The sequence below is a fragment of the Pseudopodoces humilis genome, chromosome 1 (genome assembly GCF_049639895.1).
Source record: "Pseudopodoces humilis isolate 2021_Gansu_Grassland_sample_001 chromosome 1, ASM4963989v1, whole genome shotgun sequence".
Classification (NCBI taxonomy): domain Eukaryota; kingdom Metazoa; phylum Chordata; class Aves; order Passeriformes; family Paridae; genus Pseudopodoces; species Pseudopodoces humilis.
Genome location: NC_142200.1, coordinates 59,735,304 through 59,751,711, shown reverse-complemented (window position 1 = coordinate 59,751,711; position 16,408 = coordinate 59,735,304). Strand labels below are relative to the sequence as shown.

Below are 16,408 nucleotides of genomic sequence, written 5' to 3'. Positions count from 1 at the left end.
CTTTCAAATTCAACAGCATTTTTAAAATTTTCCCCTATATCAATAAAGGAATAGAAAAAAAAATCAAGGAAAATTGATTGGAGCTAGATGTAGTTACATAGCTGTATATTTAACATGCTGTTTTTATTAACACTACCCAACATAGTGTTTGACTTCTCTCTGACAGTCACAGTAACTTGAGTTCAGTGTATTAACAGTTTTAATCTTCCTCTCACATGATGATGTCTTTATAATGGTGATTTTGATTAAGTCTGGATCAATGTGAATAAATTTTCCTCATTTGATTCAAGCCATATTTATTTCTGTAAAACCCTGGGCTTCTGTACAAAAAATCAGTAGTGTGTTTTAACTGTCTCTTTTGGCTCATGAACAGACTTCAAATGCAAAGTTTTTGATGCTTAATTCAAGAAATATAATACATTTTAAAAGACTCAGTTCTTGAAAAATGTTAGAAAGCTCAAGCTATGAACCCCTGGCTTTGCTGACCTAAGGAGAGCTAACTACACTGCTATGACGTGGTAGAAACATAAGCAAAGGTAGAAGAAACTGCTGGGATAGTGGGAAGAAGCTGGTAGCTGCTACAAGGAAGAAAAACACATGTGAAGACAGTAAAACAGACCTAGGCTGGAACCAGCAGCAAGAGAAGTAGTTTTTTTGGAGCCGTGACTGAAAGCTGAAACATTATAGACTCCTAAGAACTTTTGATAGCAGTACATGATCTCATAGTAACCTGCAGAAGGCAACTGGATAACGCTTTGGACTGGATAACAACAATTTCTAGCCTGAATGATTTACCCATGCTAATGAAGATGGAAATGGGCTTTCACATCCAGCTCTTACAGGGTTTTCCTGTATGTTGTCTAAAATGGATTTTCATTTTATCACCGATGGCAGGAAATTACCCAGCTCATAACCAGGATGGAATAAACCTACCTAATCCAGGTATGAAATGGTATTCTATGAAAATAATGTTTTCCCCTAGCACTAGGGAAAAACAGTCCAGTCTGATTTGTAGTACAGATTTCCTGCATGTTATTAACGTGAAATGGACTGCTGAGTAAATCTTCTAATTTGGGCTTCTGCTAGACTAAAACCATCCACTTCAAGGATTGTCCATATCACAACAGTGAAATAGATCTCAGTGCTTGTTTTAAAATTCTGAATTGGGACTGGTATTTTAGACAATCCCAAAATTTGTTCTGGTTCTTATGAAAAAAATACTTAAATGTCTGTCTTCATTTCCTTATCCTGGGTAGGATACTGGATATCCCGGGTGGGACTGGACTGGATTATAATTATGCATCAAAAAGACTGCTACAGAATTCCCTTGAGCAGATTTAAAAGTTCTTGCATACCCTTCCACTACGGACAGTACCTTTTCCATTCTTGCCCCAGATTTGCTGCTACAGAACCAGCAACTGATTTTCTGTGGCTTACAGGTCTTCAAAAAATCACTTAAAAGCTGTACCTTTGCTTCAGCTTCATGCATCTCTACCTCTACCTTGCCTCTTGCTAAAACAAATAATTTGTGTTGTTATGGAAGCGCTCCAGCTCAAATTGTGTATGCATGCTGGTGATCTTCTGTGATGAGATACTGTACAACTTTACAGTGCCACACACTAAACACAGCAGCATGCAGGAGCTCACATGATGGTCATTTAATATCCATGACTCACAGTCCACAGGACTAGGATTCCAGCCAGATGGGATTTGTTCTAAGTGGCGTGAAATGACAAACAGTGCATGATATACAGCTGAGATACCAAACATGGTGGCCAAGCTTTTACAAAAACATGGCTCCTTTCCCTTTCCATTAAAAGAAGTAAAAACCAAAAAAATTTTAAAAAAATAAATACAATAAATTCACCTAATGACTACTGAATATTATTTTTCAAAAACTTATGAAAAATTAAGTGCCAAGATAAAGAGCATGATATCTCGGCCTTTCTAGGTGGTTTCTGCACCCTCCCTTTGTTTAATTTTTCAGTTTGAGTTTTATGTTGGAAACTGATAACTCCTCTAACTTGTGCTTGTGATATCTCTCCCTGACTTTTTTTTTGTACGTAAAACTTCAGCTTATTTTCCCTGGCTTGATATTCAGCTGGGATGTTATACAGTTGCCGAGTGCAAGAGGGATTAGATGTTACTCTGTGATTCACCCAGTCCCCGAGGACAGCTATATAAAGATCATCCTCTTCCCCTTGGCCCCAGGGAAGCTAGGGGGCAGATTACGAGCTAGCAGAAAAGACGAAGGCATAAAGAAAAAAGCTCACCGTCTGCAAAGAGGCTCCTGGAGCACACATTCTCCTGCTCTCACGTTGTACAGAACTGGGAAAAAGTGCGCTCCACTGCTCGCCTACAGTCGGCATAGACATAGAGGGGCAGCTCAAGGGAGAGCAAAGCCACTAAAAGTTCTCTTTCCCACATTGGGACTGCTGCTTTCACAGAAGTTTCTCAAGGTTTCCTTTTCCAAGGAGAAGAAGGTGGTGGGAAAGGCAGGACCCAGAGACCCTGCTGTTTACAGATGCTTTTTCCCTATGGCCTGGGAATCCTGAAATGTGATTGCCTTGTAAGGGCAGGTTATTTTCAGCCACTCCCTTCATTATGTTCCTGTTAAATCCATGGCTCAAGTGGGGCTTCTGTGCTGGAGAGATTTTGCACTGGCTCTCTGCCCAGGGATAGATTGCGGCAAGGGTAGACTCTGACAGAAATAGGTGGATATGTGTGTAGACCTCCAAGTCTTGAAACAGGAATATCACTGCTAGAGGTCAAGGTCTGAGCTTGCCAGTATTTCCCTCCTTTACTGAAGTCAGTTGATGCTCCCTTGCCAGTGCTGGCTATTTTTGTAACAGTCTCACAGTGGTAGGGATTTTCTCATTTCAGACTGTGTCACAGAAGTGACACAACTTGGGATACTTTTGACTCTCAGTTAAGAACTGCAAACTCTGCATTCTCATGTTACAATTTCTTCTAGGTTACTTGTTTACAAGTAAGAAGTACTTCAGTTTTTTAAAAATATTTAATTGTATTTTTATGTGTGTTATCTGAGGCTTTAATAATTTAAAACTATTATTTTTTCCTCTAGAAACACTTTCTGTCTTTTCTAATTTCTCAGAAACAAGGTTTTAAAACAAAAATCAAGATTATTGGGTTGAAGTTTGTTTTTCTTTTTAGCAGGTATCCAACAATTTTAGACGGCTTTTCAAAACACTTGGAATTACAGATTTAAATCCAGAAGTCTCATATCTGGTCCTTTTCCATGTTTTTTATGAAAGAACCAAGATATGATTTGAAAAAATTGAAGAAAGAAGGAACCTGAAAGCTGACAGCTATGACAACACCTGCCTCAGCTTTCTGTGTTCTGCAAGGCACATTTAGCTATATTTATCCTTCTATTTTTGCATCACCATTTTGTCCTGCATCTCATCACATGCAGCATGGTTTTGCTGCTTCAAAGTCTTTGTCAACTGTAAAGTCGCTGCTCCATGTAGCTTGTTTGAGATTAAAAGCCCTTCCAAAATTGGGAGGTTTGTTTTTTTTTACAATAGGAGAAGTGTATTCTTCTTAATTTTTTAAAAAAATTTTATTATGAATTTTACTGCAGCACTACCTGGTATTGCCATTGGCTTTACTAAGGCTTCACTGCCTTAACTTTTGTTTTGAATGTTCATTATGTTCAAATGTGTTTTGTTTTAAAATGTGTTGCTATTCATGTTACTGAGAGCAAATTCAAAGTGCCCTGTACAAGAAGGTAATGAGATTTGTGATGATTCCCAGTTCCTTAGGGAATTATTTCAGCCTTAGATGGCACTTTGGGAGTGCTCTGTCCTTGCACAAGAAAGCTTCCCATGGTTATAAGTAGATACTTAATGTAGGGCAAGATTAAAATCCTTGGCAAAGGTTGTAATGACTTCATTGGGTCAAGGATTTTACCACAGGATAGTGAAACAAAGAAATGAACAGAAATGAACAATGTACGACTGTCTCCCTTGTGAAGGGAGAACACTTTTGGCATGGATCTTGGACCTCAACCAAGCACTTCATCTTCTGAGTGAGAGCTGTAGTGTGCATGAAAATGGATCCACACCACGCTACCTGCTGGACTTTCTGGATTGGTTTGTATTTTCTTGGCAATAATATACAAGGAAGAGAGGTGTGAGTCTGCGATAATTTCTATTAGCAGGTGACATTGGTAAAATGTATTTAAAAATTTGTCTGTCTGGCCTCAATTTCTTTACTGATAGGCAGTCTAAGCTATATTTGTTACAAATTGTTGGGCACTGAATCATAAGATATCTCTCAGAACACTGCAGTCACCTTTTGACAATAGCTGTTGCTTTCTATCAGTTTCCATTCAGTACTGAGCTATTCAAGAACTCATCTTGTGTCAGCTAGGTTCTGGAGGCTACTCCAGATGTTTTCTGGTACAAGTATGGGAAAAATGGACAGGATTATAATTTTCAATAAAATGTTGGGTTACAAAGAACCTAACAGACATTTTGCAGAATGGTTATCTCAACTCCCTAATGTCATATAATTTGGAGGGAAAGGAAGAAAATCTAAAAAAAAAAGGAGGCATTGCTTGGGTTTGGAATATTCATTTTTCACTACCTAGCTCTATGCTTCCTTGATTTATTTTTCCAAGGAAGCATTTGCATTGGTAATGTGTTGACTGGGGGGAGAGAATGGTATTCTGAGCTCTATCCTGTATTTTTCAGGGCTGGCAGTGCTTTCTTACTCAATCTTGTGGTACCCTACCTCCCACAGGCATATAGATGAAAGGCCTGAATCAAATCACCTTGCTCATGTAATTCCCAACACTGCCTCTGTGCATCAACTGCTTGCCTACTGTTCCTTCTTTCTACTGTCCTGCACAATTTCTTCTGTCCTGTGAGAGGAATACATGCAATACACAATTGTGTAGGTCTAGTTGATGTATGTTTCACTTTGCTTTGCTTAATGGCTTCAGCGTGCTCACTTTTGTTTGCCACCTCCTCCCTAGTGTGGGTCTTTGACTGGAGGCCATGATTAGAGGGTCATGTCTATATGGATGTACTGGTTTCTGGTATTGGTGTACTCAGGATCAGAAGATGTTCTGAACATCTGGAGAAGATATATGAAGCTGCAGTGAAGTTGAAGGATCTGTTTCGCATAACAAAATGTTAAAGGAGTCCAAAAGGCTTTTAAGTGGGAACTATTGTAGGAAACCATCTTTTCATCTACTGAATAGTTTCTCTTGTAGAAGAATGCCCCAATGCAACTTGATATCTTTTGCATCTTTAGCTTAGCAGACAGAATGAAAAGAAAAAGACATTTCTACAGTCTGCAGGAACCAAATTGTAGAATCCAGTGTCTCATTCCACTTGGACCTTGAAGGTCTTCAAAAACCATTTGAGGCAAAAGGAAAGGAAAACTTGTAATGATTAAACATTACATGTGATAATAAAACATTACAGTTTTGTAGATCAAATTTCTAGATAGAATCGGATTGATTTGTGTAGATGAATTTGCCAGGAGTTTGCCACATGGATGAAGAAATACCCAGCTTCAGAGATCCGGTATGAGGCTGGTGGGAACTCACTTCAGTAAATTCTGTGTGTCCATGTGAATGCTGGTGTCAGTGACATGAGTGGTGGCACTAACTTTTTTGGGAGGTGGGAGAAGGCACAGGGTGAGGGGATGCAAATAGCTTCAGAATAACACTTCCAGGAGGAGAGAAAGTGACTAGTAGAAAACTCTCCTGTTGTCTGTCTGTCACTCATGAAGACTGATTAACCTCTCTGCAGCTATGTCCTGGTCCTTTTGGTGAAGAACCCTGCTAGCTTTCTCATAGCGGCAAAAGTAATTTAAAAGGGAATCGACTTCAGAGGAACATAAACCACAGCAAAAGTGTATCTTTAATGATATCCCCTCCATACTTCACTGGCAGGCATTCTGCCAATCTAACTCCTCTTAATTCTATTTCTAATCAGGTCTATAGCTCACCAAAGGCTGTTTCATATCTAACAGAAGTACGTTTAACCATTTTAATCCTTGGCTGGGGAAAAAGTCTGTTGCTATGGAAAGAGATTTTACAAGAGACTGGAAGACATGGCACACAAGACACTGGAAGTTCAAAAGTTTTTTATTGTTGTTCAAAACCACCTGTAACTTTTCTCTAAAAAATCCTTTTTCTGTTTCTCTGATTCTGCTGCATTTCTTCTGTATTTTTCTTTCTCTTCCTGGATTTCTCAGTCTCTTTTGGACTGAATTCTTTTGGGATCTTCCCTCGTGGGGAGCCCTGCTTATCTTAGTTCTCTGGTTTGAAGAAAACTCCCGAGCTCATTAGAATCTTGTTTCTCGTGTTTATTAGAAGGTCATCACAAAACTTGGCAGGTCTCTCCAGACTGGCTGCACAAGTTTAAATCACTGCAATCTGGTACATTTCTTTCTTCTGATGGTACAACAAGGCCTTGTGGCTCACTTTGTGTTTGATAGCACAAAATGGCCCCGAAAAACGCCGCTCTTTTATCTTTATACTTATTTTTACCCAATTAACAATAGACATGTATATTATTTTTCTTAATGACCCAATGACCCATCATCTATGTGCTGGACTGCAGCATTTTCTAACCAATCACTTACTATTACCTAAAAACCTTTAAAAGAAGAACATGAAGAAGAAAGAAGAAGGACAAAGGACAACACCCTAAATCCCCCATCTTGTCTTCTGCTCTCTAAACTACCTTTTTCACCCAGTGACTTAAGAAAACTCTCTAATCTACACACTTACACTTTTAGCTTTTTCTATCTAACTTTAACAGTTGTTTTCATGTATCACCATGAAAACATGCTCATTAATTTCACATTATATGAAATTCAGTGTTTTTCTGGATCTTAGAACTAAGTATCAGAAACAAGGCCACACACTGTATCTCAGACTCCAACACCACCATGGAAGATGAATGGAACTACGCTACTTTGAACAGCAGTGGATTTTATAGAGACAAAGTTCAACACAGTCATAAGTATATTAACTTTCATTACAGCTGTGTTTCCTGCAATGTTTGAAAACTCAGAAAATTAGGGCCACTGTGATAGATTGGCATTTAAGAAAACTAAGATAAACACCTAAGGAAGTTAAAACCGCTGGAGGCTGACGGGAGTTTTTCTCCTGGCCAACAGCTGGCCATTTCTAAGAATTGACAGCAGTTTTGACCATTGAAAAGCGAGATCAACCTGTGAACACCACCTTAAGACCTAAGCCTGGGAATTTCTTGGTCTCTTTGTTTCCTGGCTGTGAAAGGTAACAGAGCTTTAGCTGGCTTCCCGACCCCTGCCCAGGCCATGCAGCCCCGTGGGGCAGGGGCTGGGCTGGGCCTGCCACGGCTCCTGGCCGGGAGATGGGGCCTGCGGGGCTTGCCCCGGGCTCTGGCCGGGCCAGGCCTGTCCCTGGCTCGGCTGCAGTTTTTGCCGTGACAGAATTCACCACAGACTGTCGAGTAAAGAGAGACAAAAAACCTCTTGACCTGCGGCGGGCTGAGACAGTGACCACACTCTCCAGAGCAGCCATGAAAAATCTTCCATCGCAGACAACTCCAGCTGCTGCTTCGGCAGAGGTCACAGAACCATCTACAAAGTCTGGGCAAGATTTTAACCTTTTCATTACCCAGATGAGACTTGAAGATTAATCCTTTTTTCCAGAGAAAGAAAGAGAGAGTAATCAACATATAAAGAGACTTTATAAACTATCAGAGACAGTAAAGAAAAGAATTAAGCTTCAGAAGAGGTAGAGAATAAGGAGGTGTTTTAATTAAGCTGAAATATTTTTCTGTTAAAGTTATGGAGATGGACAATAATGTCCTGAAAAAACTCCTATAATTCATGACAGAGTATATTGGGAGGAATAGAGTATTCAAAGTGTGAATTTTGAGCAAAAGGTGGAGTAATTGTGATACAGTGAGGTGCTGGAACAGAGTGAGGTGAAGTAATAGTTTAAGATTTGAGAGGCCTTGAGAGGCAATGAGAAAACTTTGGTTCCAGGGAGGCTCACAGAGACAGATGAAGAGAACTTTTGCCTTTGAATAACTCATCCTTAAAAATGACATCACTAGATTCATGGCCCATAACACACCTCAGAGTGATGTGAAATGGGAGGAATAGACTGACAACAGATTTTTTTCCGGGCAGCTGGCATCAGAGAAATAGGAAGCTATAACAGAAATAGTTTTCTTGTAAAAAACTCCATAGATTAGCAGAAGAAGACTTCTGTTTCTCTACAAAGACTGATGAAAAGACTCTAACAGGAATTGGGACTGATTTAAACACCAAAGTTCCAAGTTTTTTGTCTCTAAGTTGTCATGTGAACAAGGGAATAGTTGGGTAGTGGGGGAGAAAGAGGTTTTCTGGAAGTTGATCTGGTTTTCTTATTCTTGTAGTTCTGTTAATAAACTTTATTCCTTTTTAGTTTTAAGCCTGTTTTGCTCTTGTTCTAATCCATATCTCACAGCAAGAAATAAGTAAGTTTTCTAGTAATTTTTTAGTTACTGCTTCAAAACCATGACAGCCACTATGCTGTTGGAATATTGGAATTATGAATAATTCTCATTTCCCAGCAGCCCTCCATCACTCTAATGAGGCAAAGAGAACACTTGGGTGTAAGGTGCCCCCTGCCCAGGAAGGCAAAGATTTAGTTTCAGATAAGCGTCGTTAAAGTGAGAGGTGTGGCTCTTTAAAGCCAGGGAAGTGTGAATTCAATTCCTCTGCTTCAGGGGATGGGCCCTGTGAGCCTGGGAAAAATTGCTCCACCCTGGACCCCTCATGGGGTGGCAGCCCAGGGGTTCTGATTGGGTTTGGGCCCCTGGAGTTTCTCCCTTACTCTGTTCCTATTAGTTCCCAACCTTAAACTCCACCCTGGTTCTGTCCCACAAAACCCATCACCCTGCCTCTGTTTGGGGCTCTCTATCTCTGGTTCTAGGCTGAGTTTGTTTGCGTGCTGAATAAATGGTTTCCTGAGCAGAAGCCTGTCTCATTGGAGTCCCATGTTGGTCACTGGTAACTGTAGCCTGCCTGGACATGATCCTGCAGCTACTGGGAAAAGACAGCCTCTGAAAAGCAACTATATATGTATCTGTATGTATTGCCTCTTTTGAGGGCAAATGTACCTCTCTCAAAGTTAGGCTGAAGTTTGATCAAATATGGTTTGATCAATTAATATTTCAGTGAGGGTGAGTATTTCACAAGTATTTTTCATTACTTTGTAACTCGGGTGTCCAGTAGAATTCCTGTCTGAGTTGCTGGATTCCTGGCAAAGGTGATAACTCATCACTCAGGTTCATGGGAGATCCACGTGGCATGCATATTGCCAAATTTTGGGTTCCTTAGTAGAGTCTGAGGTTCCCCAAAACTATAAGTCTGAAGGCTCTGGGAGGAAGGAGGCTCTGAAAGCTGCAAGGTTCCCCATCACAGAAGGTCCTGAAAATCCTGGACTTGGCCTCCAGGGACTGTAGCTGGAGCACTCTCATGAAGTTTTCACAGTATCATGAAATTATCATAGACCTATGAATCACATATGCTGGCCAGAGCTTATAGAAAGGGGTCTCCAAACATAGATTTTGTGTTGGAATAAGATTAATATGTATCCAGTGGTGACTAGATAAAGATAATTTTGAAAACCAGGCCATTCACAAATGCACTGATATGGCTTCATGTGCCTTATAAAATTTCCTTGCTAACAGAACCCCCTCTATTTTTAGCTCCACTTGTGTGGCTGGTCATAATTCTGTCTGCAATTCTTCCTGAGCAGCAACTTTCAGTGAGGTTGAAGAGTAACGTAAATAACTAGAGTTTCAGGAGTCAGGGCTGTGCTATGGAACACATTTCATCTAGATCAAACCTGACTTGTATTGAAGGAGAATCAATGACAGTCTTGTCAAGGAAAAACAATTCTCACAATTTTTCAGAGACTTGCTGAAACTACATTTGGAAAACAGCAATCAAGGTATTCAGTCTTCATACTCTTATTTGCAGAGATGGTTTCTTTACTATGTCATAGCTATATGAAATTAGTATATGGGGCTTGCACAATTGTTCTGCTCCTGGAAAGGTCGCACTGGGCTGGCTTGCATAGCATGAGGAACAAATTTCAGGGATTCACTGAAGGACCTCTACTTGAAGAAAATTTGTAAGTACTATCACACTGGGATAGTCTTCTCTAAGGAACTGGATCTGAGGTTATAAGGAGAGAGGTGCCTTTGAGTCTTTGAATTCCAAAGGATCTTATGGCCATCTAGAATGCTTATAGTAATGTAGGGCACCAATCAGGCAGAAATAAGGTTGTGTATTTCCTGTATGAACTTCTTGTTATTCCTAATAATAGCAGCTTCTAGCACTGTAGTTCTGTTCACTTCTCACAATTTGGGTCCCTCAAACTCCTGTATTATATGCTTTAACCCTTCAGTTTTTAATTTGGTGCCTTATTTTTTTTCCCAAATATTCACATCCTTATATACTGAAAGAGCTTGCACAAGACTAAATCAAGCCAAAAGAAAACATCTGGAGATGTCAAAATGTGGATGAATGGAAGTCGCAGCTGGATTGTTCCATACAGTTTTGGATACCATACTTCAGAAATATGTGGTCCAAATGGATGTACTCTGCAGAGATTAAAAAGAATAACTGGAAACTGTGATCAGCAAGGAAAACAAAAGCAGAATTAGGTTTATTTAGTCTGAAAAAGAGAACTCCAAAGGAAGGCAGAAGAAATATTCCTTAGGTATGCAAGCGCTTGCTGGGAAGTAATAGCTTGTTGTCAGAGCATTCACAGTGCGTAAGACAAAAGATAATGGATCTAAACTGCAGTAAAGGAGATTCATGGTCAAATCAAGGGGTAAAGTATGAAAGGGTACCCTAGCAATGAATTATATTGCCTGAGAAAGCTGTAAATCTCCATCATTAAGGGAGATAGTTGCTGTTGTTTCAGGCAAGTATTTCTCAGTTATGTCTAGACGTGGGTTAAAAGGAGAAACTAAGCTGACTTCTGAGAATGCTTCCAGCCATATTTTTTATAATATGTTTTGGAAGTAGGGAAGGAGGAAAGTTATAGAGTTTGGAGGTGAAACCTGAAGAAACATCCAAAGATTATGCTCTTTCACATTATTATTTTATTCGCAAATACCACATATAAAACATAAAGGAATTATTTGTATCTTCCCTGATACATGAAGATTTCAAAAAGTAGCTGTCTGCTCTTCTGTTTTGACAAATGTGATGAATTGATAGCCCTGTTATTATCTCTCTCCTTGCTCTGTTATGGAAAGAGCAATTTAATAAAGTTATAATACTTATCTTTCAGTAGTTTTAGGTATTAAGGCTCAGGTAGTGTTATCAACCCTGCAATGGACTCTCACTCTGATCTTGTGCAAGATTCAAAACTTTTTTAATGCTCTTCTGCCTTACAAATGAGGCATAAGCTATTCAATACAGACAGTTTGATCTATGTGTTTCAAGAAAATATAAAATATTAGTATCTTACATTTTAAATATCCCCTAAAACATCTTTTTTTCTGTTTTTGCTTTTTCTAATAGAGCTTTTATAACTAGTATGTAAAGATTAATGTAAAGATTAATTAGAGTGATTATCATGTAATAGGTATTTTTTCCTCTTAACTTGCTTTCCCATGAAATGGTACTTATGCAATACCTTCCTTCCTTCCTCCCTTCTTCCCTCCCTCCCTCCCTCTTAATTTTATCATGCTTGTTTTAAAAATCTATTGCAACTCAAAGCCTTTAATGCTCCTCCTAACCTCCCTTAAGAGTTTGTTTGTTGCTGGCTCTTCTGCATGTAAGGAAAGCAAATGTCACATTGGGTGGCTGCCTCTTCTCTTGGGCATGGCCCCTGCAGATTGGCTCTAACCATTATTTGCCTATTTTTCAGGTGTTCTGGGGCAAAAGGATCAGACAGGAAACATCTGAGTCTGACACTCCTGTGGCATGGATCACACTGGAACAGCTGGGGCTTCTTATTCTGCTGGGTAACCCCTGGCTCAGGCCAAACTTCCATGGTACTTTTTCACCTCTCCTGCTGTGTATGTCCTAGAAAAATTGTGTCAGGGTCCTGAGTGCATTAATGAGCCTTAGCTGCTCTTATCAAACTCCCATAGGGCATCCACCCACATGTTCTGCTCAGGGGCTCCACTGCAGCTCAGTCTCTGCTGAGTTCTGCTGTAGCTCCAGCTGTGTTTCAGTCACACCTGGCCATGGCCCCTGCTCCTAGCTTGACATGGGACCTGTCTTGCCTGCTGATCATGAGAATGTGTTTGACTCTGGCCACTCCTGTCAGGCCTGGCTTGACCCTGACTTGGTGATTTGTATATAAATGTCACTACAAAATGCTTGGGACTACAGAAAGCCTCACTCCTCAAAGGTGCAAGGCTGTGGCTTGTCTTAAAAGGACTGAGGTGTTTCCACAATCTGACTTCTCTGTCCCTTCTGAGAAGAAAATTAGCCCCAAAATTAGATCAAGAAAAACACTGTTATTTTGGTCAGCCTGTGCACATGGATTTTCTCTTATCCCTCATTCTTGCCCATTCAAAAAATCTTGGCTAAAATCAGATGTCTACCTGCACATACTGGTTTTTACACATATGGGGTGGCACACTGCAGCTAAGGCATGGCTTGTTATTGCTAACCCCTTCCCCAAGGAATGGAACTATCCTGACAGGACATAGTGGGACTTGCAGTCCTTGAATTTCAGTTACAGGTGGGGGAAGAGAGAGAGGGAAGGAGAGCTGGGTGTTGTTGCTGTCTGCTTCCCTGTGCACAGCACATATTTCTGCATGGGTTTCCAGCAGCAGTTATTGATGATCGCATCAGCAGTAATGTCCCTTGATGCTTGCAATCCTTCTTAAGGAGTCCAGGGATGGTAGCACTGCATGGAAATGCACCTGAAAGCAGGAAGGAATACAGGTGACAGGTGACTAGAGAGCAGAAGAGCTGCTCTGTCTGTGGAGAAGTTCTATGCAGCCTAGCACTTTTTCTCTGATGAGCCAGCAGCACATCCCTGCAGAACTCAGGAACTGGCCCTTTCTGGAGTGACTCCTCCTTCCTTCTTATCTCCAGCAGTCCCTGGGCTAGAGACTTACGGGTCAAGAACCCAAGCTCTGTCTGAAGACTCCCAATGGACATGACCATCATGCATGTGCTTTGGGGCAACCTAATTTCAGCCTTCCAATACCTGAAGGGAGCCTACAAGAAAGATGGAAAGGCACCTTTTACATAAGCATTTAGTGATAGGACATGGGGGGATGGTTTTAAACTGAAAGAGTGTAGATTTAGATTAGATCTTAGGAAGAAATTTGTTATTGTGAGGGTGATGAGGCACTGGAACAGGTTGCCCAGAGAAGTTGTGAAGGCCAAGTTAGATGGAGCTCTGAGCAATCTGGTCTAGTGGAAGGTGTCCCTGCTCATGGCAGGGGTGTTGAAACGAGATGGTATTTAATGTCCATTCTAACCCAGGCCATTTTATGATTCTATGTCTATTCTATTCTGTGTTCACTGTCTCTCAGAGAAGTTTATTATGCCTGCCTAGCACAGGGTAACACCAACACCCATAATTTCAATATGCATTGTGCAAATCTATCCTCTCTATTTCATTCTTCCATACAAGGTCTTCCCTTCTAGAGATCTACCTAGGCCTGCCAGGGTATATGAAGAAAAATATAGTTTTACCAAATCTCCAATATAAGTCCCCTCAGAGCCTGAGGCTTCTTCCATTCTGTGAGGTTTTGCTGGTAAAGTTTGGGTTGTCTGTTTTGCTGGGCTTTGTGTTCTACCATGGGAAAGGAAGAACCTTTTCAGCTGATATATGTTGATTCATTTCTTTTTCAGGGTGGACAAGAAATAACACATTACCTTGTGCCTAGCTAATTTATTCCTGGAGCAAGTAATCTTCCATGGCTGACAGAGGATAACTTGACCTCACTTCTGAATTGCCAGCTGTGACTTGTGCAGCTACACATGCAGTGGGTAGAAGTCCAGCTTCCTTGTTTCACTTTTCCATGAACTTCCCAGTCTAGGAACTCTGATTCCTGCAGTTTTCCCACTGGAATACCACAGAAGATTATGTGACTTAGCATACTTCTGTAGATAAAACCAGATCCAGACCAACAGCTCTTTTGAGCTGGCTGAAGCTAGGTCACATCTTTAAAGCTATTAGATATATGGCTAGATGGGCTGACTTGGTTATTTACCTTTATATATGGATTATATGGATTTATAAATTCTTTATTATTTTATTTATTATTTTTATTTAATGTATGGTGTCTGAAGATTTTCCACAAAAGCCACTGTTATCCTCATTTGTATTCTCCATTCTTCCAGTAAAACCCTACCAGATGACAGTGGAGAAAGGAGGAATTTTCTGAGGTTATTTCCTGCTATCTGGAGATAGGCAAGAAGTTCCATTATATTGCTTCTATAAGATCTGCAATTCCCAGTCACAGGAATTGCTTGTGTGACTGTTAAGCCCTTTGTGGATTCAGATAAGAAGGACAGTGGTTCTCTGGAACAGATGTGGTGTTTAGGATGACATAACAAGTGCTACCAACACCCTCAGTGTGTGACTGAACAACTTTTGCATGTCATCCTTCTTGGCACCCACAGAGATGGAGGATGAGGTTTACTATTTAACAGCTGTTGGTGACCTTCTCTGCTCACCAATTTGGAGTCAATGATGCTCTAATACACTTGTTTACCTGGCAGCTGACATTCTAGAGGCAAAACAAAGTTTGGTCAGTCCCCTGGTCTGGATTCCAGTGTCTTAATTAAATGTTTCTTCATTGGCCTGTATTCTATTCTGGTCAATAAAGCCCCATGGACTTTGCTTGTCTGTGTCCTCTTATTTTTATCCTTGTAATTTCCCAGGTAATTATTTAACTGGTGCATAACTTGGTTTCAATCCTTCCTGGCTAAAATGGAATTAATGAATGTAAGTCCCTCAGATATGTGTTTCAAACAATTAAAACTTGCCTCAGATCTTCATTTCAAACTCTTTAAATAAAGTATTTTTAAAATGACAGAATTACAAGAAAAACACTTAAGAAAATTAGTTTTCATTTTGGTTACCATGAAGAATGCTTTTAGTTTAATTATTTTTCTTTGTATAGTAGTCAACATCAACCTTGGAAAATGGTTGAACTGAGGATATTTCCTGTCAATTAGAAGACGGGTTTGAGTTGAATTAAATTACCACTTAGAATTCCACCTTAAATTCTACAAAGATGGCACTTGCTTAAGGTTCTGGAGATGGGAATATGATCTGCTAAAAATCAGACAAGTGAGCAGAAACAAACTATGACTTCTGCCCCTGGGGTAATGGAGATGGAGATGAATCCTGACAAGCACACACATGACAAGACCTAGGCAGAGCAAGAACGCGTGACTCACAAATTGTAGTGGCACGTTCTCTCCAAGGGCCTCAGTGTGCAGTAATGCCTGAAAGATCTCAACCAGGATCACATGATGCATACAGTGGTTGGCTGACTGTTGAGCCATATAATAAAACCCCAACAAATTAAGTATAAAACAGCCTCTGGTGAGCTATAGCCCTAATTAGAAATAGAATTAACAGGTATTAGATTAGCAGAATGCCTGCCAGTGAAGTATGGAGCAGATATCATTAAAGAGACAGACTTTTGGTGTATGTTTATGTTCCTCTGAAGTTGATTCCCTTTTTAATTACTTCTGCCACTATGAGAAAGGTAGCAGGATTCTTTCACTGAAAACACCAGGACAGAGCTGAAGAGAAGTTCATCAGTCTTCATGGGTGAAAGATGGAGAACGGGGGAGTTTTCTACCAGTCACTTTCCCTTCTCCTGGGAGTGTTCTTCTGAAGCTGTTTGCATCCCCTTGCCCTGTGCCATCTCCCACCTCCCAAATGGTGAGTGAAGTTAGTTCTACCCCTGATGCCACTGTCACCACCATTCCCCTTGCACGTGGGCACGAGGAGTTTCCTGCTGTTTGAGTCTACTGTGAAATGAGCTCATGTTCAGTCTCAGCCCAGATCTTTGGAGCTGGGTATTTCAGTCTCCCAAGGTGTTTTCATCTGCTCTTACTTCCTTCACAGCCGCTTCTCTTTGTCCACTCTGGTCCTTCTTTTCTCTGCCCAGTCTCTTGTTATTCCTTTTCTTTCTGCTCCTTCTGGATATTTGTTTTTTTTTTTTTTTTTCTTTTCCTTTTTTAACTTACATCCTCCTTAGTTTATCTCACTTTATCCATTCTGCACAAAGTGCAGGTCTCCAGTGCTTCTCCCTCATCTTGCCAGACCAGAGCACTGGACCATCATGCCATCTGAATAAGGGTAATCCTGGACAGACATTGCACACAAATCTTCATGCAAGCATGGATATGGCAAATACTCAGAGCAGAACAA

General features: G+C 40.5%; 1 long non-coding RNA gene across 1 annotated transcript; it reads left to right on the top strand.

Moving 5' to 3' along the window:
* The first annotated feature begins 596 nt into the window (after nt 1–596).
* On the top strand, nt 597–14,832 carry LOC106628313 (uncharacterized). The gene is made up of 3 exons (XR_001331638.2): nt 597–942; nt 11,915–12,041; nt 13,867–14,832. It is a non-coding gene; the product is annotated as an uncharacterized LOC106628313 (long non-coding RNA).
* Nucleotides 14,833–16,408: the final 1,576 nt, after the last annotated feature.